The sequence below is a fragment of the Balaenoptera borealis genome (genome assembly GCF_965194805.1).
Source record: "Balaenoptera borealis genome assembly, chromosome: 12".
Classification (NCBI taxonomy): Eukaryota; Metazoa; Chordata; class Mammalia; order Artiodactyla; family Balaenopteridae; genus Balaenoptera; species Balaenoptera borealis.
The window spans coordinates 23,789,560-23,816,396 of record NC_138869.1 but is presented as its reverse complement, the minus strand read 5'-3'; the positions used below and the strand labels follow the sequence as shown (position 1 = coordinate 23,816,396).

At 40.9% G+C, this 26,837-nt stretch overlaps 1 long non-coding RNA gene across 1 annotated transcript in view; it reads left to right on the top strand.

The window, feature by feature from the left end:
- The window catches only part of LOC309607563, a 736,883-nt gene that overhangs the window by 696,898 nt on the left and 13,148 nt on the right, over window positions 1–26,837 (top strand). Inside the window, exon 7 of the long non-coding RNA XR_014232447.1 lies at window positions 1–26,837. This exon is cut by the window's left edge and continues 12,684 nt beyond it; it is cut by the window's right edge and continues 13,148 nt beyond it. This is a non-coding gene — a long non-coding RNA (uncharacterized lncRNA).

The window sequence follows — 26,837 nt, the reverse complement described above, 5'->3', positions numbered from 1 at the left end:
AGGGCAGGAAGAATGGAAAGTATGGCTAAAAAAAAGTATAGTGGGCTAATTTGGGGATGGATCTGTATGTCAAATGAAGAATTTTGAATTTTTTTTATTGTGAGGAGTAGGGTGAAGTAGACAGGAAAGAGGTGGGATTTGGTCAGCTTTTAAAGAAAGTTTAGTCTGCCAGTTATATGGAGAAAGAACTGGTAAAAAGCAATTGGTAATGGGAAACCAAGTAGAAAACTGTTAAAATAATGTAAGGAAAGTGACAAGTAACAATAAATGTAAGAGCTGTCTATAGAAATTCTCTCAGAGGAGAGAGCCATCTTAGTGGTGATTAATTTTATGTGTCAACGTGACTGAACCACAAGGTACCCAGATATTGTGTCAAACATTATTCTGGGTATATCTGTGAGGGTGTTTCTGGATGAAACTAACATTTAAATCAGTAAAAGGCTGAGTAAAGTAGATTGCCCTCCTTAATGTGAGTGGCCCTCATAAAATCAGTTGAAAGCCTAATTAGAGAAAAAGGCTGACCTCACACAAGTAAGAAAGAATTCCTCCTTGAGCTGACCTGCCTTGAGCTGGAACATCAGTCTTTTCCTGCTTTCAGACTCATCCTGAAACATCTGCTCTTCTTGGTTCTTGAGCCTGCTGCTGGCTTTTGGACTGGAACTTCCATCGGCCCTCCTGGTCCTCAGGCCTTTGGACTCAGATTGGAATCTAGGGTCGCCAGCTTGCCAACCACAGATCAGTGTTTCTCAGCCTCCATAATGACTTGAGCCAGTTCCTTATAATGAATCTCTTTCTATAAATATACTCATCCTACTGGTTTTGTTTCTCTGGAAATCCCTGACTAATACACATCAGGGTTTAGCTTGTGACCACTTTTGTTTGGAGAAGATATCCCTGAGCACATGGCCAGAAAAAGGAAGAGGGAGACAAAGCTATAACTCAACTTGTCTAACTTAGCAGTGAACAGGAATTTGGGGGTAAGAATGAGGATGAGTATGAGAAGAAAGATGAGAACAAAACAGAGAGGGAGGAAAGACCTTAGAACATGGTGGGTCTTTCTGAATGAGTTGACAGGTAAGAATGTGTAACAAACAGTGAGTCCTAATGGCAGCTTAAACCTGCCGTGGATACGAGGTCCTCAGGATCCTGGAAAACAAGCTTCCTACCCAAGAGAATCCTATGGTAAAAGTTGTATCCCCTGGGGAAACCCAGATTTCATTTAGAAGAGAAGGGCGGAAGGATTCTTTAAAGAGAGTTGACAACATTTGGCTTGTCCTCACAGGACTGTTCCAACTCAAGCCTGGTAATTATCCCTCCTCCCCAGAGATTCCCACAGGAGATTTATATGCAAGGAACAATAGCCAAATGAGAAAGACTGCCATCATTATGTTAGCTGGGCTTCGTCCTAAGTGCCTGCTATGGCTTGAATGTTTGTCTCCACAGATCTGATATGTTGAAATCTTAATGCCCATTGAGATGGTATTAGGAGCTGGGGCCTTTGGGAGATGATTAGGTCATGAGGGTGGAGCCCTCATGAATGGGATTAGTGTTCACATAAAAGAGATCCCACAGAGTTCTTTCCCCTCTCCCACCATGTGAGGACACAGCAAGAAGGTGTCAGCTAGGAACCAAGAGGAGGGCTTTCACCAGAACATGACCATGTTGGCACCTTGATCTTAGACTTCTCAGCCTCTAGAACTATGAGAAATAAATTTCTGTTGTTTACAAGCTCCCAGCCTGTGGTATTTTGTTATAGCAGCCGGAATGGACTGAGACAGTGCCCAACGTGCAGACTTTTGATAAAGGGGCACAAAAGCACATAACCTGGCCCCAAGGTCTGAGCAAGGCTACCCCTCTCTGCACAGCTGTTTCTAGATCTTGGAAATCTTTCTCTTGTGTATGATCATTGCTAGGGAAATCCCAAGCAAAGTCCAGTGCATAAAAGCACAGGCTTGTGTGATAAACATGGCCTTGTTACAGAACCAGTAGTATGAGTAACACTAATGAATATGGCACAGTCAATATCCTAGATTCTGCCCAGAGTGACAACCTTTGCTTCCTTGGCCAGGTTGGGGCATAGTAGCTGGGGGAGAGCAAGGGGGTGGATGGGGAGGAGGGATGCCGAAACGGAGTGGGGGAAGAGTCCAAAGACCACCTCTTCCCACGTGCTTGGAATGAACTTGTTTATGACTGAGGAGTAGTTTTCTGACCCTTGTATATTCCAAAGAAGCGTCTCAGGGGCCACTGGGGGAGGGGTGTAGAGCAACAGGGATGAGGGAGTTAAAATATCAATTTGTGAGTTCCCGCCTTCTTCTCAAAGAGCGATTCCCCTTTCATCTGGTTTGAGAATTGGTCTTCCAATAACGTTTCCTTTGAAGAAAGAATTCTGTGGCTAAATCGTTTTAAAATCTTTACAATGAGAGATTATACAGTTGGGTCAGTACGGGTACTTAAGGAATAACCTTGAGAAGATAGGAAAGAAAAGCAGCTCGTTCAATCTTAGGATAGCTGGGGAGGTATCCAGGATCTAAGAGAGGCAGAGCTTTATCAAATGATAGGATGAAATAATTAAAACAACAATAGTTGGGCTTTACTGAGTACTTACTATGTGCCAGGCACTACTCAAAACACTTTACATCGATTAGTTTCTTTAATCCTCATAATAACCCTATGATAGTGTTGTGGGTTCAATTATATCCCCCAAAAAGATATGTTTAAGTCCTAAACCCCAGTACTTGTGAATGTGACCCTATTTGGAAATAGGGTTTTGTAGATGTAATCAAGATGAGGTCATACTGGATTAGGGTGGTTGCCTTGTAAGGAGAAACACAGAGACTCAGACACAGAACCACGCACAGCCATGTGGAGATAGAGGCAGAGATTGAAATGATGCAGCTACAAGCCAGGGAGTGCCAAGTGTTCCCAGCAACCACCAGAAGCTAGGAAGAGGCAAGGAAGGGTTCTTCCCTAGGGCCTTCAGAGGGCTCATGGCTCTGCAGACACCTTGATTTTGGACTTCAAATTTCCAGAACCATGAGAGAATAAATTCCCGCTATTTTAAGCTACCCAGTTTTTGGTACTTTGTTACAGCAGCCCTGGGAAATTAATACAGTAGCGATATGGGTCTAAAGCATACAAAACTACCCATTTTCTAAATACAGATGAATGTCAAGCCATTTCATATCGTTGAGCCTATTATTACTTTCCAGATGATGAGGAAAGCTACAGACATGTAAATTCCCGTGTTCAAAGTCTCATAGGTAGAAATTGGTAGAGTCAGAATTTGAATTCACAGTCTGGCTCCGGAGCCCATGCTTTCAATGACTTCGGCACATAATTAGGCAGAATTCCAAAGTGTATGTGATGGGAAGTTTAGCAGGATTGGTTTTATTTTGTTTTTATGTTTAGTTTAGTTTTGCTTTGCTTTTCTTGTACTATCATCACTGAGTAGCAGGGACCTACTTTCACTTAGATCAGGTGAAACGGATGTTGATGAACGTCTGAAAGAAGATGGAAGGATGATATAGTAGACTTATCCTCCAGGTCTGTGGTATAACAACCATTTTCAAGTCTTGTTCTAGTTTAATTCTCTGAGTGCAGAGCCTAGGGGTTCTGTACTCCTTTTCTAAGTGCATTTGAAGTTGAGACTATACGTTCCTTCAAGTGCAACATGTACTATAAATACCTGTTTCTTGCTGTAGACTTTTTGGTGTGGCCTTATGTAGGAAATATATATGTAATATATTCTATACACATCATACATACATAGATGCAGCAAAGTCTGAAACAAGCTAATCATTAAGGCTTTTTCAAAAAACACCATTCATGTGCAATCCCAATTTGAGTCGTTTATCCTCCAGGACAAACAATTCCAGTTTCTAAAAAGCTCTAGCTTTCAGCTATGCAGGTTTCGTCAGAGAACCCCTATGCATTCTCTTGAATTTTTGAGGTCAGACAAAAATGACACTTTCATACAAAATCTTCCTTCATGTTAATTGTGCCTCTCTTTGCTGACCTTCCAGGACTTTTGCTACCAGTAACAGGAATTCTTAAACTTTCTTGAGATGGGAACATTTTGACAATAATTTTGACTCCCCAGAAAAATATACATAGCATAAAACACTGCTTATGATTTCAGGGAATTGATTCATCTTCTGAAATCCATCCTGGACCCCTAAAAGAATCTGCTCTTAGGGACTCTCCTCTTGAGATTCATGACCTGAATGGGTAAAATAGCCTGATGATGTGATGAGAAAAGTTGGGTTGTATCAGTTGGGAATTTTTCTACGTGCAAGTGAAAAAATCCACCCATCACTGGCTTAGATGCTAAAACAAAACAAAAACAATGGCGGTGAAGGGAGTAGAGGAGATAATGGTCCACATAAATCTAGGAGTAGCACTGACTTCAGACGTGACTTGATATAAGTCACATGATTTGATCCAGTTATATTTATTGCCTCTGCTTCCTATGGGTTGGCCCTTGCTCAAAAGATGTAGTCAGAGATTTCAGCCAGCAATTATTGGGGTTACTTCCCTCCAGGCCCCCATCCAACAGAAAAGTAAATATTTCTTTCTTCAACTATTAAATAAGCATCCTTGCTTTCGGGGATTGGACCATCCTGGTTAAGATGCTCTTCTGTGAACCAATCCCTGTAGCCAAGAGGGGTGGGCTCAACCTGACCTTCTCACTCCAGAACTGACAGTGGAGTCAACTTCCCTCAGTGTAAATGAGCAAAGAGAAGAACCCAAAGAGAAAATTAGGCCAAGACCCTGGGAGGCCAAAAACAGCACATGTCCACCGCAAGGATACTAATTAGGGCTTACATGTTAAACGTATGCATGAGACATGGTTGAAAAATACCTGATTGCTTCCTGGATCTGGGTAGCCGTGATCAAATCATGTCCCTTGCATCCCAACAGTGTGGGGTACCTTAACGGGCCAATGTTACTGGTCACCAGTGGAGAGCCTATCCCCTCCCTTGCACCAGTATTTTTTAAAAGGTCCCGATGAAGTCATTTATATACTTTAGAGTAGTTAATGTGCCCCCGTGGGCCTGCAGCAAAAGATGCATTTTGAAATCTCTAATGAGTAAATGGGGCATTTAGTAAGACACAGTCTAATTACTTTAGGTCTCTGTAAAATATTAATTTAAGGCAACTGCAGCATGAAGGAGTAAGTTTGCCAAGCAGTGCTCAGTGATTTAGCTCTGCGACTGCCATTAATATCAATAGAAGTCTTGCAGCTCACTTGCCGCCCATTGCTTTGGAAATGTACCCCTAAGGTATAGAAATCAGCTAATGTGAATTTTTTTTTCATTTAAAGTTCCTGGAGGAAGTGCGGCATTTAGTTTTTGTGCACAAGCATATCACCTTCATTGATGGGGCCGGGGTCTTGGGGGCTGATGTTCACAAATTCAGGTTTGCATTCCATGTTGTAGTATTGCTGTTGTTGAATATCTGGTGTAAACGATATTTCAAATTCTAGAATATGCCTGTAAGAACAAAACCAATTCTCTCAGCAGGAGAACATGATTTGCCTTGGAACTAAAATACCTTTCCAGGAAAATACATTGTGAATACACCATTCTAGATTTGCTTGTGTGTGTTCCTGAAGATGACAGATGTTAACTCTAAAATGCATAGACATGAACCCTGAATAACCCTGAATTGCAACATGCAAAAGAGTACACTGGAGCAAAACTAAAGTTATCTTGCTTTTAGCTGTCTTCTATAGGACAACCCCCTAGCGACTGACTTAGCTGGTTGGTGCCAGTGGCAGGGGCCGAACTGGTGGTTTTGCACGCCTTTCCAAAAATGCCTGATCTGTTCAGTGTAGCTTCTCAAACCGTGGTTTACTTGCCTGACATCGCTTTATTGGCGTCGTTAATGAGTTCTGCAGATTGGATGAGGAAGGTATTCTGGGAAATAAGTGGTCATCCTTTGCTCCCACCCTTGTCCCATCACAATCGTCAACTCCAGACAGGAGGAGTAGTCATGATGTCATGGTATGCAGTGAGAAGCTGCTGGGATGGGAAGGGCTGTGGAAGTGTTGTAAAGATGAAATGTGCTCTGGTGGTTCCATGGGAGGAGCGCTGATGTGGAGATGGCTGTGGAATAAGAGGCTTAGTTAATAGGACAAGCCCTAACATCCTAGAAAATGCAGAGTTGGCTTTCCTGATAGGGTTTGCCGTAAACGTTTTAAGACACAGTTCCGTTGATTGTTTAGCATGGAAACAATGCATATCATGTAAGAGAACATGCAGCAAACACATAGTCTTGGAAACCATCCAGGGTGATCCAATATCATTCATGGATTTATATATAGCCGTTCCACCTGCCTTCATGTCTAACTTCATTCAGTTCCTTCTCTTCCGAAGTCCCTAGTATCTTTAGTTTCTGGATATCCCTTTGTAAATTGCAAGAGCTAATTTAATTTGGGGGTGGGGAGGCTAAGTGTCTCTGCTCCCTTTCAACTCCAGCAAATATTTCATTGTTTGTAATGCCTCTTAATACGCTAAACAATATTTATGCTGCACTCTACAACATTTTATAACTTTCTTCTAATTGCCTTAGCAGTCTTTAAAACCAGAGCTCAGCACTTCGATAATAAGCGTATTAATTTGTCTAACGTTTAAGTTCTTACAAAGGAAGAGACAAGCATTAATTTTGTTTAGTTAAAACAAGCATTGCTTTTGAACAGCAGGTGGTAATTGAAACAAAACAAGGACTCATTAGAGGAGCGTCTGGTGGCTCATGATACAAACAGAGCACACTAGAAAACCCAAACACAAGAGCCCTGAAATAAAGTGGTCATCATCTAATTAACAGAACATGTTTTAATTACCGAGTAAACCATGCAGCGCCGTGTGTCAATTTAACTGATGTGCTAAGTGCCAGTTTACAATATCAGAAACAGACAAATAATTGGAATCTAATTACATGCAGGTCTATTGCACACCAGCGCCTCCAGCCCATCTTAATAAACAAGTTTTTACATCAAACCATGAATAGCAAATACAGCCGTGCTGTTAATTGCTACATTGTGATATTGGGACTTTGCCAGCTCTGACTATTAAAATAAGCTCTTGTGTGGATTGCAGTTTCTCTGCTACGCTTTAATTAGAATCAAATGAGAGGCAGAGATCGGGCTGTATTACTGCAATTCAATATATGTAAATAAGATAACTGGCTAATCTTTTTATTTTATTTCTGAGCCTCCATGCAATAGGCGGTTTAGTTATGGTAATAGGTTATCACTTTGCAAATGAAGTAGACTTGCGCTGTGAGATGAATCAAGAAACATGTAATCTTTGCTAGAGAGTCTAAATATTCCCCATCATCACATGTGGGATCTGGAGAACTTTCTTGCCCAAGATATATGGTGCTATATTTTTAATGCCCATATTGGCCTAGTTTTTCAGCGATAGCTTTTGATGCTGTATTTCACTTGTCTAAATAAACGCGTGATCCATAACATGCTATTTACAATGCTCAGACAGATATTTCAAGATAAACTCTTTTAATGGAGAATCATTTGTTTGAGTACTTGAAAGGTTGCAGAGAAGGTCTACATAAATACTGTATAATGCAAATTTTAAATTAAGACCCAGGCACAGATAAGGCTCATATTTCATACTGTATATAAATGTGCTGCTTGTCAGAGAACTAATCAGGAATTCAGAAATACCGAGTATAAAACTGAAATCTATGGTAGGGACTCTGATGGGCCATTTTTCTGTATTTTCCAAATAGGGAAGAAGACGGTATAGCTATTGTTGAAAAATTACCAAGTAATGATCTCCTGGGAAGATCTCCTTATGTTTCATTAGAATTGTAATTAGAAGTAGCCATGACCTTGGGAAACCTGCTTCAGGAGCAAGCTCTCCTCTCTTTTGTTTAAGAAAAACCTCTAAGTTTCCCCTACTCATGGGCCTGAGGCAATGTTAACTGAACTCCATAGAAAGAACATAATAAAGCATTTAAAATGCACTTCTCAGTTGCAGTAAACGGAAATAAGCAAATACAGAATGGATGATCCTCCACTGAAGTTTGATTGTAGTTTGTCATTGTGAATTAAAACCATTCAGGGCCATTAAAAACCATTCTTGGGGGTATTTTGTGCCATTTCCTAGATAGTCCTTAGAAGTATCTTCTGATGAAGATGGGGGGAGCTCTATTAAATATCTGGAAACTCCCAGAATTTTCAAAACAGCCATAAGCCATTTTCAACTTCTGCCTTGAAGTACACAAGCCAAGCCACTCGTTGGCTGGAGCTAAAGTCAGCCTAAAACAATACTCCCCAAACCTGGCACAGGTCCTTGCCTATTTGAATTTCCATCATACCATTGTTGAAGGCTCATGCCTTTCACATGGTTCGCTCGGTGGACATGTTCCAACTCCCAGAAGGGAGCAAGTGCACCACACAAAATCCTGGAAGAGCCTGCATGTTTCCAACACCTCATCCGATACTTTAGTGCAGGGGTAAAAACATTCCTGGTACTCGTGTTGTTGGCCACGTCACAAAGAATTTCAGGCTGGTACCTCATCCATCTCGGTTCATAAATGAAATGGAGCCTCCTGGTGAATTGTCAAAAAAAACCAAAAAACAACTCCAAGTATCCCCTGCTTTTCTCCCGTCCTCCGTGCCTCCTTCAAAACCGTGCCAACTGCACTAACAATATCTAATCAAAATGTTTAAAATGCAAAGTAAAATGTGTATAAAAAATGCACAGGGGCTGGAAAAGGAACGTAATAAGGTTAAATTTTACAAGCATAATTCCATATGTTGAAAGCATCTTGTAGTTATGTCAAATACAGATGAAGCTATAAATTACCCAGAATCAAAAGTGTCAAGTTTCAGGCTAATGCTGAATATATATATACACACAGCTTCAGAATTCTTATTAAAATATGAAAACATGCTAAACATAGAAAAGCTAACAACTGTACCAAAAGTAAGACAAAGTGTTACTAATGTCTGCCAACTGGTATTACTCACCAGGGCAATCAATCACATATGAGCAAACTTCGATGGCAGGCAACCAGGAAAGCTGAAACCCACCTCTCCCCCATGGTTGTCTTATTTGTGGTTACTTTTGCAAGGATTCTACATTATTCCATTTGCTTGCTGTTAACCCTGAGAGGGCACGGTTAGCAAGGGGAAAACGTTTATTCAATTAGAATGTCTTTATTTCTACTTAAGACACATACAAAACTGTCAGCAATAGACAAATTAGTACTTTGGGCCGAAGCGTGTGCTCAGTTTATTCTGTATTTGAGTTCCCATAAATTATATCCACGGTATTACAAAAATGATAACTGACATGCTGTCAGAGCTCTCCATGTAGATGCCTAGAAACATGGATAATGCTTTGAAAGCTGCCCCGTTCAGTCCTGTTGTAAACATCACGCTGGTTTGCTAGACAATGTCGTTATGGCTTTGGTTGGCTGTAGCTTTTCCTCACGTATAGGCCCATGATTCCGAATACGTCTTAACTCTAGAGAAAAATAACGTCTCCCTTAAGAGTTTTAATGATCTATCATGAGATTCAGCGAAGCATATGGAAGTGGTTTCCGTCTAAAATATCCTAGGCCAAGTAATAATATGGGCCTAGTTGGCGAAATCAAAACTGGTAAACAACTTCCCAGTGTACATGACGGCAACGTTTCTGGCACCTTTAAAGGGACCTTCTTCAATATTTGGTGAAATAGTATCTGCTTTTGCTAATTTGAAGTTGGACACATATGTTGGCTCCTCACCAGAAATTAAAATAGGACTTCTCGTGAATAGTGGTAAAGGGTGTCTCTTTAGTAGGAGAGATGTTTTTCGTAAGCATGCATGTCCGCTACAGTGCTAGATGCTGGTGGCCAAGGCCCTGCTTGCATGGAGAGCGTCGTCTAGGGCAGAAATCAGACAGCAAAAAATAAGTGTGATGAATATGACTAAATGGGGAGTACTGGGTTCCAGGCTTATAAACATTCAGAGGTTTAAGCAAAGGAAGGATTGGATAAGAAAGTGGGCAGGCGCCCCTCAAAGCATTCTAATCATGTGAGGAATTAGTAATGCTCAGAGAGGATATCTTGTACGTTTTACCTAAAGCACATGGTTGCAAGCAACAGAAAACAATTCTGTTAATCTAAGTAAAAGGGAATTGATTGGAAGGAAAGTTGAGGTGGAGACTCACAGAATTAATGGGCAACTAAAGAATTTGGCTTAGAAATGGGTAAGAAGAGAGGACTGGGCAGCAGGAACCAGAGTTTAATAGTAGAAATAGTATCGTGAGCTGGCTGTTGACTTCTGGTTGGTCTTTTCATCCTTATATTATCTGCTGAAGATCCAAAGTTCTGGGAAACAGTTTGCAGCTGGTTGAGCTTAGGCCTTATAGGTACTGCTGATCTCTTGCCAGGTGCAAGGAAGGTGAAGGTGATCCTTCACCCTCTGCGGTGTGAAACCATTACAAGGAATTGCCCTTCCACCACCTATCTTTGCAGAGAGGAAGAGGTAATACCCCCCCCCCCCCACACACACACACACACACAAATTGAGGTACACCAAAAAGCGGGAATAGATGTTTGGCTACAAATGACCACAAGACCTGCTTAACCACTTCTTGTTTGTTCAGAATCTTGGAAAAGAAATGCCTATCTTTTGAATTAATCAAACACTAGTGGTTTTCTTACAGTACTGTATTGATTTTCTTGACTGTCTAGTTTTGGATCAATACAGGTTGTGAAACTGACTATATCATACTCTTTAAAGGAGAAATTTCTGAATGTATGAATGTAAAATTCTTTAATTGGTAAAGATATTTAGGCAAAAATATTCCTAATATCATTCCTAAATTTATTGATTTATAAGCAAAGTGGGAAGTATAAGGATAAGAAAATTACAGGATTTGATATCATAGATCCTGCCACCAAGAATCTTAAGCTCTGTTATTTAGTTTGTATGAAAGTCAGGCAGAGTCAAGGACAGATATGCAAGTATTTATAAGAATCGTACTAAAATGCAGTGTGGAATCCTTGACTGCATCCTGGAACAGAAAAAAAAATCAGTGGAAAAAAAATGGTGCAATTCAAATAAAGTCTGTACTTTCATTAATAGTGTTGTTCTGAAGTTAATCTCTTAATTTTGTTAAACATTCTATGATTATGTAAAATGGTAACAGAAAGAGAAGGTGGCTAAGGAACAAACAGGAATCCTCTATACTCTCTTTGCAACTCTTTTGTAAGTCTAAAATTATTTTAAGATAAAAAGGTTTTTTTCTTGCAAAATTCCATGCACATAGTAGGTATTCAGTGTTAGTTTCATCCTATTAATGTCCCTCTCTTGATCTGGAAATATTTATGTTCATCAGTTTCCTAAGACATCTTCCTATTGTTCCTCTTTAATTGATCTCTCTCTAGGCACCAAGAACAAAAAAGGGAGAGGGAGAAAAGGGGGGAGGGGGGGAAAGACCACTGAAGAAAAGCCTTAATCTAATTTTGCTCTGCTTTGTTGTGAGATGAACTTTTTCTTTAAACAATGTCTTGCCATCTCTCATCTCCGGCATCCCGATATTGGCACTACAGAAATACAGTGCTAATGATGACAAGGTATGTGTCTAATGAGTTCAATTAGGTTGCTAGTTGTTCTTCCTTTTGCTGTTACTTTACTTGTAGACAAAACTAACACTGTCACACATCTTGAGAATGCTATAGTTCATCTTTAACGGATGGAATTTTGTTCTTATTTTGTTAAATGTTACATTTACATAATTGTGTATGTCATTGGTGTTTATGAGGATACACCAAAAAGCAAAAGTTATCCTACCTCAAACACAGAGAATTATTAGCCTAAAACTATAATGGGGGGTGTTCCTCACAGTGATAACTCATGGAACCCAGGAACCAAATAGATTTTAGATAATGAGACCTAGTTTTCTTCTTCTCCTCTAAGATTAGTCACTTATTCTTTGCACAGAAGTTCCACTGGTGTCAGGAATGATTTTTTTTTTTTCTTTAAATCGCAGAGTACATAGCTTTAGAAATTCCTGACAGGAGGCCAGATGACATTGCTTATGGTTGTTTTCATTTTTTGCAGTTAGGTGCCCTTAAAATTTTATGTCTTGGTGGTGTTATTCCGTTCAAGTTAAAATCACAAAGTGACTCTTGTAAAATAACACCTGGTGGTTGAATAGTTAACTGTGGAGCTTACTGTTGTCGAAATATTCTTATCTCTAGACACAAAGATATTTATATGAAAACTGCATTCTTTGTGACAAACCAGAATCTTATTTTGCTGTGGCCAAATGCAATGGACATCTGTTGTTTGTTGCCTGCCCAGCGCATATTCCTCCCTTTACTATTAGCAGAGGCTGTGTTTGGGGGGAGGTCCCACCCCTATAATCCCCTTATGGTTTTGGGAGGACCCTCATCCTCGCCCACACTTGAAGGGTGGACCTGTGACTCAGACCCGGCCAGACACTGGAGTCTTTCCTCTTGGCCACAGAGATTGGCTCAAAATGAGTGTATGATCCCAGCCAGACCAAAGAGATGCAGTTCAGAGAATCATACTGGAATGCCTGGAATAAAGAAGCTCTTCTTCCTGGAAATGAATCTAAGATGTCAACCTGGAGCTACTTGGGGAGGGGGGGAGACTTGTAACAAGCCCAGCGTAGTAAAGGAAGGACGGAGACCAAATCTAGTGACATCCTTTGAAAAGTACATGGATCCAGTCATCCTGAAGAGAATGAATCTATTCTTCCCCCTTAAACAAGTTTGAACCAGGTTTATGGGTGTATGTCTCGTGCAGCTAACATAATTCTATCTAATTCACAAAATTTTCATGCAATTTCTTCTTCCTTAGTGAATCTAACTCAGGTGAAACGCATATTTCCGTTCATTTCATACATACGTACTGAGTACATACAACACAAACCAATGAAGTGGATAAAAAGATTTTATTAGATGTAATCTGTGCCTTCAGACAAAAATGTGCAGAAAACCTTGTAGAAATTGGTTGACTTTTCAGGAAGAAAGAAAGAGAAAGTTTGAAATTTCTATTGTCTTTTCTGTAAATGGAATGTTATGCTTTTTTCTCATGGAGGACAGTTAGGGAATCCCTAGAACACAGTGTTTAAGAGCGTGGGTTTGGGCATCTGATGGCCTGATTTGTGTCTTTTACTTACCATATGACCTATAAAGCATTTAGCCTCTCTTAGTATTGATTTTCTTGTCTTTGAAGTTAGGACAAATATACCTAGATCATACAATTTTTCAAAGACTGAGAAAACACATATAGATTATATGTTATTATGCCTGATACATAGCATTAAATGGTAGTTTTTTAAACATAATTGCATAACATGTGATTCAGTATAGTTTGTCACCAATTTTAGAATGTTGGTTTGGTTTCCAACAAGAAAAAGATTATTTTAATTTACATCTCCAGCCCATATTTTCTTTCTTTGCATCAGATTCCATGCAGATATACAACTGCATGCTGGTCATGGCCACTAGAATTTCTCACAGACACAGAAAATTGACCACGCTCAAAACCAAGCTCAGTATTTCTCCTTTGCCCTAAATTCGCATCTCTTTTTGAAATCTCAGTTTCAGTGAAGGTGCCGTCATACACCCAGAATCCTGCTCACTCCCACATCAAATCAGTGACCAGATTAGCTCAGCAGCCTTCCAACTGTCTCTTTGCCTCTTTCCTTTTACCCCGTGATCTCCTTTCTACATAATAGTCAAAGTGATCTTCTAAATTAACACACTTCCGAAACGCCAACAATGGGTTCTCACCAGTCTTAGGATAAAGGCCAAACGCCTTAGCGTGGATTCCCTTCCCTTATGACCTGGTTATCTTCACCACTCAAGTCTCAGCTCTTAACCCTCCCCAGCCATACCTGCCTCACCATTCCACAATCCTGCCCTGGAAACTTCTCTCATCCCTCCCTTGCATGCTCTATTTTGCTTTATGGAGCTTGCATAGGTGGTTTCTTTTGTCTGAATAAGTACTTAATTCCCTCTCCTTATACTCCTTCCACTGGTTTAATTTTACTTATCTTTTATATCCCAACATACATAGAAGTAGTAGACTTCTTCCAAATGTCCTAGCCTTCCTCCACCCATGACTCAATGAGATATTACAATAGCCTTGCACTCTCTGATCACAACATCTGTCATGCACTATATTTTATTTCTATATAGATATGTAGATACAGATATGGCATAGTAGAATTACCAAATCCATCAACTAATCTAGTACCAGGAATTCTTAACCTGACTTGACAGACCTCCAAATGATCCATAGATAGAAATTCCGGGAGGTGGTGGCAGTTATGGACTTAACTGGGGGAAAAACATGACATCTTTTTCTCATTAACTTCAAACTGAAATTCATCATTTCCTTCCAGTGTGGATGGAGGCAGCAAAACACAGGAGTGTCAGCAGTTGGCTATGACTTGGTCAACAGTAGAGCAGAGATATTTCATAACACGTTACAGTTATTGCTGATCTCGTGAAATATTTATGCTCGTCACTATTAAGGTAGTCGCTAGACAGCCCACAAGAATTTATTTAATACATTAATAAAGACGCGCATATATTATTACATCAATTTTTAAATTATAGAGATAATTTCATTATCATTGATTTTCTTTATAGCCCTCTGTATTTAATCTATTTAAAAATATTATCCCAAGAAAGAGTTCATAGGCTTCACCAAACTTCAAAAGGGCTTTAGGGCTTTAGAAGAGGTAAGAATTCCTGCACTTGATTCAAAGCTGTGTGAGGCCAGACCACGTTTGGCTGGTTCATGACCATATTCCCAGGGCTCACTCAAAGCCTGGCAAATTGCAGGTGCTCAGTGAATATGTACTGAACTGAACTGAAGAGGTGAAAGCTAGACTAATTTTAATCTGCCATTATTGAGAAGTACACACCCTGTGAATCTGGACAGTTCACTTGTCCCTGGAGGAGAAGGTGGCCCCCGTGGTGGTGGATGGGTTACCTTCTGATCAGAGGTATGTCATGCTGATGTCCCAGAGTTACGTGGGATGAGGTCTTGCTGAGAATCTGGCATTAAAATTTAAAAAGACATAATGAGAAACAGTAGCCAATTCTTTCCCTCTATAAAAAGCAGCTGGCAGCATTGACCTTGAGCAATGCAGAGACAGGTGAATAACTGTCAATGAACAAGTGTGATCTATTTTATACAGTCCTATGTTTAACTTGACTTGGAGCCAATTTTTCAACTGGATAGCTCTCGTGCCAACATCTGCTCCAGGCTGTGCTCTTTTATACGTAGTGGGCAGCTTGTGCACCAGAGGAAGTTGTCAGACAGTGGTTGTGCCCCTGGGTCCATTGGCAGCCAGGCTCTTCTCGATTATCCACTGCAGAAGTGCTCCCTGATCAAGCTGCTCCACTCACGTTCCAACTGACAGCACTGGCTTTGGAGTGGGCTCCCAAGAAGACCATTTTTTTCCCCGCAAAAGTATTTTAAAAGGTGATGCAGATCAAAGACCTCAAAAGACCCTCAACTCCATGTCAGGAGACCTTTGAGAGCCCCTTCCTGAAGTAAAATTGGATTCATGTGTCCATCCATTCAACATGTTTTTGAGAACCTACTACGTGTAATTTATTGTTTGGGGGCGGGGTGAGTCAGTGAGTAAATCAGTGGCCAGAGAAATTAGGACAAATAATTACAACTTCCATCTGTGTCCCTTTTCAGGTCTGAAACAAATGGGTGGGGGCAGCGGCAGTGGCAGACATATCCACTGCACCTTGGATATGGCGTCCTTAGGAGTCTGCAGAGCCACCAAAAATGAGAGTCTCACTCCAAAGAGAAATTGGACTAATCCAAAGGTGGTGTTTTTAAAAGTGTGGGCTACCTGTGCCAGAATCACCTGAGCTCTGCCTTGGACCTACCTTAATCTATGGGGGTGAAGCCCCAAATGTTTCTAATACATACTCATTTTGAGAACGATTGTTCTGAGTGATTTGAGAAAGTCACCTCATTCAGTGTGATGGATTTGGTCTCTAACATCTCAAAAACCTACCAGGCAGATGGCTGACCTTGCCGAGGGAAGGGTCATAAAGCCGAAGTATAATAAATATGTGGCTGGGAAATTCATTGTTCCCCACTCACTCAGGGAATTGGTCTTCACCTTTCACCAGTGATGGTAACTAGGTCCAGGTCATATGTCATCTCCAACAGTTTGGTAGGGACTGTTTGAAGTACTGTTTTATAGATTCTGATTCCATTCTTTGGCTCAATAGGAAAGAATTTTGTAATCAATTAGCAATGTTAGACATGACTCTCCACAGGGGAATAGCACCCTTCATCACCTTGCTTCCTGTCGATGCCTTGCTTTAGCCTCTGTCACTTTTAGGAAGCAAGGAAAGGCATGCACACACTATCCAACTCTGCTCCAAATCTGAAGAGGATTTGGCATTGGATAGGAAGTAAGCGGCCTTTGAAATTAAATTATACCAGTGCGAGTTTGCCTGCTCTGTGGGGATCTGTACACTTTTGCATCTCTCTCCTGCAGTGCAGATCATTGGAAGGCCTTGTCCAAGAGGGAAAAAAATAAAAATAGAATTTGTTTTGAAATAAAACTAGATAGATCTACAGCCTTCCATGACCTGCCCTCTCTTTCATAAGTTGAGGGTCAGTGGAAAGTAATTATACCCTTAGTGCTCTAAACAAAACACTCCTTACTTCAGAGATGAGTTCTCTAATGTGACCAGGGTTTACATTTTATTATAGAAGACTTCTTTAATAAGAATTCAGGAAAATTTGTGTACTAAGGTAGTGGAAAAGAAAACTGCCGAGGCTGGAAACTGGAATCATCCACTCTTAGGGAAAATTTATATAAAACCCAATTCATTTTGTTTGTTTGTTTGACTTTTGTTTGTTTCTATGTTCTTTGATGAAAGAAGAGTTACAATATCCTTTGCCTGAATTGCTCCATATTTTTCATGAAATATTTCATACTCAGAAGCATATCTCTAATGCGTACACAAGGTATATAGATAGCAGATATCCATGCACCTACCATCCACTTATAGAAAAAGTCCTACCCTGAAGCCCCAGCATGTCCCTAGCTGATTGGATGCCCCAGTGTCCCTACCTTGACCCTTCCAGAGACAATCACTATTTAGCCATCGTGAAGTTTTTTTAATTACTAAGGGATATAATAATTATAACTCCTCACTAGGCAAACTCTTGAAGCTTTCTCATTGAAAATGTTCCAGACTGGCTAGCCATGATTTAACTCTTGTTTGTTCTAATTTGTGTTCCTCTCAAACTGCTAAAACAGAAAAGGCTCTTGGTATTACAGTAAACTGTGTTTCATAAGTGGGGGTAAGAGGTAAGGAGTTCTTGCCCCTGAAGATCCAAATGTGACCACAAAATTAGGAAGCCCACGAATGGCAGACTTTTCTGGAAGGGACTATTGAGAGATGGATGGATGACTACATAAAGTACATGAAGTTAAAGCCAAGTTTCCTGGCAATTGTTTGAAGAAAGGATTTCAATCTTACCTATAGAGGTTGGTTGGTTGGTTGGTTTTGTTTTGTTTTTGCTTTGTTTTATTTTGTTAAATACAGATGCCAGAAGGTCCAATTGAGACCTTCTAAAAATGAATGCTTGGAGATGGAGGTAGTTATGTTGTATATGTCTGTGTATCTATTTTTACACGCATGTATACACACGTGGTGAATCTGTTGTGCAATCCTGGTTAAGAATCATTGGTGTAAAAGAAGCTTTAGATTTCTTGCATCCCTTTTGCAGTCTGAAATTACTTCAGTGTTCCCTAGACCTTCAGCTCTTTAGCTAGGCACCGTGGAGAACATTTAGATGAAGAAAGCTTTGTTCCTGCCCTCAGGAAACTTAGAGTGAAATGGTGGCATTGTTCTGCAAATGAGGTGAAAACTGATGGTCCACCTGAGTGTCTCAGGATAGTGTATAAGAGTTCAGCTAGCTGTGCCTTAAAAATGTAGTAGCAAGTCTGGAAGTAGGCAATCCAAGATTGTTATCGCTGCTCAACCATCCTGGCAGGGCCCAGGCTCTTTTTAACTTCTATGCTACCCTTAGTGAGTTAGCATTCTTTCTCATGCTTGATGTGTTATGTGGTCAATACGTCTGGTCCATCTCCAGACATCACATCCATGTTTCTGGCACAAAGAAGAGAAAAACGGTAGTGTGCTAAAATGTTTAAAAAGACTTGCCAGTGAAGTCTGGCCTTTTAAAATTAGGAAAACAGGGACTTCCCTGGTGGCGCAGTGGTTAAAAATCTGTCTGCCAGTGTAGGGGACATGGGTTCGAGCCCTGGTCTGGGAAGATCTCACATGCCACGGAGCAGCTAAGCCCGTGCGCCACAACTACTGAGCCTGCGCTCTAGAGCCCACAAGCCACAACTACTGAAGCCCACGTGCCACAACTACCAAAGCCCGCACGCCTAGAGCCCGGGCTCTGCAATAAGAGAAGCCACCGCAATGCGAAGCCCGTGCACTGCAACGAAGAGTAGCCCCCGCTCGCAGCACCTAGAGAAAGCCCGCACACAGCAATGAAGACCCAATACAGCCAAAAATAAATAAAATAAATTTTAAAAACATTACAAAAAAATTTTTTTTCAATAAATAAAACTAGAAAAACAGTAGCTTTCCAGGGAGCCCTACCCAACAGATTTCCACTTACATCTCCTTGGCCAGAAATGTGTCACACGGCCAAACCTAGCTGCAAGGGAATCAGGGAAACTAGTCATTTTTCCTAGGAACATGGTCCCCCCAGTCAAATTCAGGACTCTGTTAACAAAGAAGGAAAGGAGAATGGAAGTTGGGTGGGCAACTGAGACAAGACTGATGTCTTCTTTGGTGGAAGGGAGCGTGAAATATGAGAGCTAGGGCCTGGACCTAGAGAAAGATAAGGATGCTTCCCTCTTTGGGGAGTTCACAACTTATCACTCAGTTGGAGGAAACCCTTCTTCTGCCCATTTGACTTGAGATTTGGGTTAATGCTGTTGGTAGTGGCCATCTTTCAACTATACATCTATTGATTTCCTGACTCTGAGAGCACTCTTTTCAGGTTCTTACTGTGCACTTCACTGACTCACACAAATGCCAACAGCAATAACTATGTCCCCAATAAGTGCCCAGTCCAAGTTCAAGGATATTTTTTACCCTGATTAACATAGACATTAACCAGTATTTCTGCATACAGTTGCCTCATTTAAGCCATATTATTTGGTTTACAGACTTCAGTTTAAAAAACAAAAAACTATTAAGTGATGGAGCTCACAACTAGCTGTATGCAATTTATGCCTGGTACAATCTGATTTTGGAGAAGGAGGGCCCGGGGGTGGGGGGGTGAGGCAATTAGAATGGTCTTGGGCAATATATTAGCTCTGGTTTTGTTCCCATCCAAACTATGAAAAATATATTACTGTGTGTTCTTACTACATTTATTATGTTTTGTTTAATTTAGTCATAAACCTATTCTAAAACTGCCTTCCTCCTATAACCAAATTTCCTGGATTTAATTACTTCTTAAGGACCAGTTAATTTGGGTTTTTTTCTTTTGCCCTCTCAACATGCTGGCCCTCACTTCCTTAAGAGATTAATTTTAAATTCTGGAGAAAATTTTGGTTTTGCCCACTGTGCAAAGCTCTCATTCAGAATGGACTGGGTTGGAATCACTCAAGATCCCAAACCCCCTTAGAGCTGGTAAGAAAAAGAGAACATTGGGTATCAGAAACACGATCACTGGGTATACCTACCCATGCCCCATAACTAAGCTGCCTGCTGAAAGTTAGATGAAATTAGATTTTGTTATTGGTATTCAACATGAGCTATTATGCTTTTCTAATAATAACTTCAATAATAATACAACCTTTGTTTAACTTGGGCACCTGGTTCGCTAAATGAGACCCCAGCTGTCAGTGAAATACCTACCTCAGTAAAGGAGTGAAAAGTTAATAAATTCATAATATGAGTAAAGAAAATAATAATAATGCTTTGCTTCCCTCCAAGGAATTCAAAGCGCTGTGTGGGTACTATTTCATTATTCTCCATATAAATCTTAGGTTCACGGTAGGAAAAAAGAAAAATTTTAACCTTAGAAGAAACTGACTATGGAATTACAGTCTGTTTTGATTCCAAAATAAATCCCCAATCCATCTACTTCCCTCCATCTGCATGGCGTCCATATGATCCAAGCTGCCATCAACTCGCCTGAATTACTAAATAGTCTTAACAAATTTCTCTGCACTCGTTCTTACCTCTCCATAAGCAATTCCTGACAGAGCAATCAGAATGTTTCTCTTTTTTTTTTCATTGAATCAGATGATATCACTCCTAAGCTTAAACCACTTCAATGGTTCTTCTTCATTCTTTGCCTTTACTTTACCTACTCTCTCATCCTCAGCTTCCTTTCTTTTCCTCCAACAAGCCAAGAGTTTGCCTATCTCAGGACTCTTTCAACTCGCTGGCCTCACTCTAGCACATCAGGTTTTGCCATGGCTGTTCCATTCTCTTCCTTCAGGTCTTAGTCATCTTCTCACCAAGTCTTTCTTAAGCTTCCTACCTACCCAGAGTAGCTCCCCTCTCCACGTTGCTCTCTATCCCACAAGTATTTCTTTTCTTTACAGCATCTATCTCACACTGCATTTATCTTTGTACGCTCCTATGTGTTCCCTGTTGAGGCTTCTTCCCCTCACCCCACCCACAAGTCGAACGTAAGCTCCTGAGAGCAGGCACGTTGTTGGCAATATTCTACTGGTGTATCTCCAGGGCTTCGCCTGGTGTCGGGAGCCCAGGAAGTGTTCATAAATATTTTTTGAATGAATGAATGAATGAATGAATGTTGAGATCATTACTGTCTGTATCCCGCACAACTCCTCTTATTCTTCTCTTTTCCACAGTCACAACTAAATTCAGAAGGTATGTCTGTGTCTGTGCACACCTTCTCATTGAGGTGAACTGGTTGAATGCTTGTTTTCCACCCAAGCTATCTGCTCTGCCTTATGGGGACCTCTTCCTCAGTAACACCATGTCCTCCCTCTCTGCGATAATACCCAATATCTAATCTCTGATCTTTGAGAAGCTCACTGTCGTCATTCCAGGCTCTTGTATCCTTCTGGCAAAGCTCGGGTGCATGCTGGGTTGTCCTATAGTAAAGAAATCCCTTCTTTTAATCCAGGGAGTCAGTTATTATAGATTGGATTCTCCTAACACAAGAGGTATGAGTTGGTAACAAATTCTGGGGATGATCTCCAAAAACAAGCAGGTGGAAATAAAATTCCACCTGCGAAGGTCCCTCTTATTAACGCTATGGATCCTGTTCCATTAGCGAATCTCACTGAAGGTCCCTTTTGACCATTGTGAGTTTATCAAATTCCTGATGATAGATCATAAATCTAATTGTCTCTTGACAGACTTTTTTTTTTTCTAAAGCAGATTTCTTCCAGGTGTTTGGGTATGAATCAAGCCCTGACTTTAATGCACTGATAGGAATTAGCCTCCGTAATAAACTTAATCAGAAGCCGAGGCCGCTGCAGTATCAACACACTCAGATTCTTAGCTGCTAATCAAATTCTCCTCACTTCCTTTGCAGAGGGCCACAAATCCTTTGAGGCCTAAGGAATCAGCCTCATTTCTCTGTGTGGGAAGTCTCCATGGGAGTCCATTCTTTATTAAACTTTCATATCAGGCATTTCCACTCTTATTCATTGGTGAGAGGGGTCCTCTGTGCCTAACATTGTTTGGCCCTGCTGAAATGGGCAGTGGGCAGTGGTGGCGCCAGGGCAGCAAAAGCCCCCGCCCAGAGCCATGCCAACCCATGTTGCCAGCTTGTCGTGGTTCACGACTTCATCCATTTTTTTGAATCGGGAAATAGAATTGGACATATCTGTTGTATACGTCAAGGCCCCTCATTTGTCAAAGTATTAGTGGTCCAGTGTCAACATAAATACATCTGTCCATAAATCTTGACAGGTATAAAGATTTGTTGCATCTGAAAGGCATGACTCAAACATTAGACCCCTTTTTGATTCCTAACATGATTATCTTTAAAGGCAGGCATTTCAGATGCCTTCTGAATTGACTTCTGTCAGGTGATTGAGTGGCTTCTGCTGACTTATCTACTCTTATGAAGTTAATACCATCCTGGCCCCTGCTGTCACCTGCCTCGAAGGCCACCTGGACTGTGGCAGAAATTACATTCTTGATGTGGTCATTATTCTTTACTGTGGAAATGCCACCGTTCTCAGGCTTTGATTTTGTTTTGTTTTTTGAGTAGGACACTATCATCGTTTTGTTGGTTCGCAGGGAAATGGGTTTGGTACATTGGTCAAATGAAGGATTTCCTAGCACTCGGATAGCCAGGAAACTCATAAAACTCTACCGTGAAAGCAGGCCTCTGCTGTGAGATAGCAAATAGCTTCGTAATCACTTGATGGGGGACTCTGCGAACCCAAGAGGAAGGAAATGTCATCTGGTGGTGAGACAAAAGGGCTTCTTCTTTGTATGACAGTTAGCATTTATTGAGTGTTTATTACTTGCCAAAGTCTACGCTAAGAGCTTCCCATACTGTATCTTCTTTAATCTTCCCAACCACCTAAGAGATACTATTAAACTCACGCCCAGGAGCCTTCCCTAAGCTGCCTAAGGCCGACAGCTGGTAAGGGGTGGAGCAGATATTTGACACCAACTGTCTGACTCAACAGCAATCAGATTTCCTACCCTAAACTCTTAACCACTGTCCCATGCTGCAGCCTGCTTCTCTTTGTTTCACTTTCTAAGGCACTAAGGGTTGCTTGATGCTTTAATTTACCCTGCTCTAAAATAGGCCCAGGGATGCTGGGAAAGCTTACGAAGATCACACATTTGTCTACTCTCTGGTGTTTAAGATGAGCCCAAACCCTGATTTTTGCCATTTACATTGAGATTTGGAAATCCTTCTTCTCCAGGAATTCTGTTGTAGTAAATGTTTTAAAACTAGGAGATTAGAAATATGTCATTAAAAAGAAAAAAACAAAACGATGGCTGTTGTGCTCATTGTTGAAAATACGGAATTCCCTAATTCATAGTTCCGTTTCTTATAATCTCACTTTGTTTGCAGTCCATTTTTTTTCATCTTTCTTGCTTTTCTTCCTTCCCTTCCTTCTTTATTCCCTTGTGCAAAATCACTAATATTGAAGATTCAACTTTGCGGGTCCCTTTTGGAAACCCTTTAACCTCCAGCGGGTATCTTCTTCTTTCTGAGACTCCTCTGACCCCTACCTGTGTTGTCTGTTCAGAGACATCAAACAGAAATTTCCCTTCAGGAGAAATGAATCGGGTGCCAACTCTGCCGTCCAGAATTTCTTTAGGATACTCATTTAAAGGCGTGTTTTCCTATTTGAGTTTGATGGACATTCATTCAATACCTACTGTGTATATCCTGGGAAATCAAAGGTGAAAACTTGAATCTGATTTAAATCTTTCAAATACCTGGGGGACAAATGGATATACACGTACGTTCACATATGTGAGTCAGCATTTCTTTCAACTGAAGGCAACAATTATAAAATAATGTATAAATAGTGTAATGTGGACAATGTATAGAGATGCTAATAGATTTTAGATTAAGAAAAAATTGTGGTAATACAGAAAGGCTTTGTAAAAGAAGCGTGATTCATGTGATTATTTAGTACAGTGACAGTAGTAAGTAGGTAGCCTTCAAATTGGTGGTGAGGGAGGAAAGGACATTCAGGCAGGGTAAACGCATGAACAAAGCCTGAGACAGAAGTAAAAACACTAGTTGGATTGAAGGATGGGCAGCACGTCGCCATGGAGGAACGTGGACTAAATCTGGGAGTGATAGAGCCCATTCATTTCTGGAACAGTTGGGTGACATGAATGAATGGGTGCTTGGAGTATATTAACTTGTCAGCCATGTGAAGAATGCTTTGAAATGGTGAAGAAGGTAGGAAAGACAGAGAGATGCTGCTTCTGATCTTGGAAAAGCTGAGGCTTTTGGGCCTTCCACCTTCCACCTAACTGTCACCTCTTCAGTGAGCCTTCCTTCTCTGGCTCTAGTCACTAATCAGTCCTGCTCTATCACATCACCCAAGGAAGACAAGTTTCCTACTCCCAACAATGCAAAAAGAACAGGGCCATTTCCTCTAACTGAGCTGTCTCTTCCACAGAGAACAGTCTTAACGTGATATAAGTTTTTACAAATGTAGGTTTATTGGCACCTCCTGCCACCCTTAATCCTAATGGGGCAGACGATGAAGGCCTACAAGCCCAGAACTGATAAAGGTGATAGAGATCCCCTTTCCAAGTAGGTTATAAAGAAGTGGTCCCCAAACCTCTGCACCTGGAGAACTCGTTACACACAGATGAATGGACACCACTCACAGAGTTTCCGATCCAGTAGATCTGGGATGGGGCCTAAGAATTTGCATTTCTAACGAGTTCCCAGGTGATGCTGATACTGCTGGTCTGGGACCTACACTTGGAGAACTAGGGACAGAGGGCACTTTTAACGTGGAGGAAAGAGGGTATTGCCCAACGGCAAGTTGCCATAGAGCCCCCTATTGGTCAGAGCAGGGAGTGCAGTTCAGAAACAAGGCTCCTGCCCTTAGAACTCCATCATGAACTAGTTCCTGCATGTCCTAGCTACAACAGGCTGCCCCGGCAGAGGGCTGGAGGGATCCTTCTTTTACAGGGCTGAACACAAGAATGTCTCCAGGCATTATGAGCTGGTCACACACATACAGAAATCTACCAAAATTGTGATCCAAACAGTATCAGCTACACCATCTCTGTGGCACTGTAACCACCGCTGTACATCATCTTATTTACAACTTAGAGTCTGCAAACCTCCAATACGATTCTTCATGATGCCAAGTCACACGGTTTTTCATATTGTGCCCTCCCCGAAATCAAGATGCAGCTGATATTCACTTTCCACGGGTCTTTGGTACTCACCACTCTGGTATGAGAAGGGTGATGGGGAGTGATAGGTGAGAAGAAGCAGAGAGAAATGGACAAAGACGCAGGAATATGTATTGAGGGGATGATCAGAGGAAGGGAAGATATGGAGCATCTGGGCAGAGGAGACTAGCAGATGCAACAAGTGGGGAGAGAGGGGGAGAAACAAAAGAGAGAATAAGAGAAGAGACGGAAAAGAGGAGGAAGTAGAGTGCCAAGCAGAGGGACTTCCTACCAGAATCACCCACAGAGAGGTTTCTCTCTGCCTGTTGCCACAGCGGAGGACACCTTTCCCTCTGTTTGCAAGGGTGATGTATGATATAAATCCATCTAAGTGAATTTGAAAGAGCTCTTTGCACAGTGCAGAAGACAAGTTCTAGGTGGTGAGAAAGCCTTGTGCTATATTTTAATTAAAGCATTTCTTTCTTTAGTGCATACAGTAATGGTGCTTCTTATAATTGTGGAGCCTTAGAGCTGATGAAATAGAGTGATTTAGGGAACAGCAACATGACAAAACAAAGAAATGTTTGTAACAAGGTTGGCTTTTCTTTGGAAATTTTCCAGGTGGCCGTTTCCAACATACTCTGTTTTAATTCGCTGCGTAACACTTAGCATGACAAGGATCTGCTCGTTCGATAATATTTGCTATTATTTGTCTGCTTGTCTTTTTCTTCTAAAACAGGGGTTGGCATTTTCTGTTAAAGGACTAGATAATAAACATTTTAGGATTTGTAGGCAATGAAGTCTCTGTCACAACTATTCAACTCTGATGTTGTAGTGAGGAAGCCACCATAGACAGTATGTAAACAAATGCGCATGGCTGCATTTCAATACAATTTTATTTTTTAAATAAATGGGCTGACAGGCAGTGGCCCAGACTTGGTCCCTGGGCAATAGTGTGTCCATCCCTGGTCTATAGGTAAGGTGGGAATATAAATGTGTATGCTTCATCCACCATCTTGAGCCAGGAAACATTTATTTTTAATAACAACTTTATTGAGTTATAATTCTCAATAATAACCTACCATACAATTTACCCATGTAAAGTATATAATTCACTGGTTTCTAGAACGTTCACAGATATGTGCACCTGACACCACAGTCAATTTAGAACATTTTCGTTGCCTGAAGAAGAGATCCTATATTTAGTTCTCATTCCCCTATCCCACCACTACTACCACCACCGTCCTGGCCCTTAGCAACCACAAATCTAATTTCTGTCTCATAGACTTGCTAATTCTGGACATTTCATATAAATAGAGTCATATAATATATGGTCTTCTGTGACTGGCTTCTTTCAGTTAGCACCTTGTTTTCAAGGTTCATCCATGTTGCAGTAAGTATTAGTATTTCTTTCCTTTTTTATGGTCAAGTAATATTCCATTATACGATATACCACATTTTGTTTATAAATTCAGCTGATAGACATGTGGGTTGTTCAGAACACATTTTTTAATCTTTTAACCTCTTCAGTTGTGTCACTCAAAACTCTAGAATTCAAAAATGTGCCTGGACTTACACACACACACACACACACACACACACACACACATGCATATACACATCAGGAAGCCCTTAAGTAGAAAGTTTCAATGAATTAAGTTAAAGAAACTAACTCTACTATTTTTATTGCACTTCTAGACTCACCCACATTCTCCCAATACTATGTGGAACTCAGGGCATTCCTGACAGGCTCCCTTCCCACTCACTTTGCGTTTCCCTGAATTCCCAGGCACCATGGATCATCCAAAATCCTGTGTTCAAGGAGCTTCTTGAAGGTTATATGCAAACAAGGTAGCAAGGAAGGGTGAACACACATATTACGTGCATCTCCTCTGTTCACATGCGTGGTCTGTCATTTTAGGACTTCACTT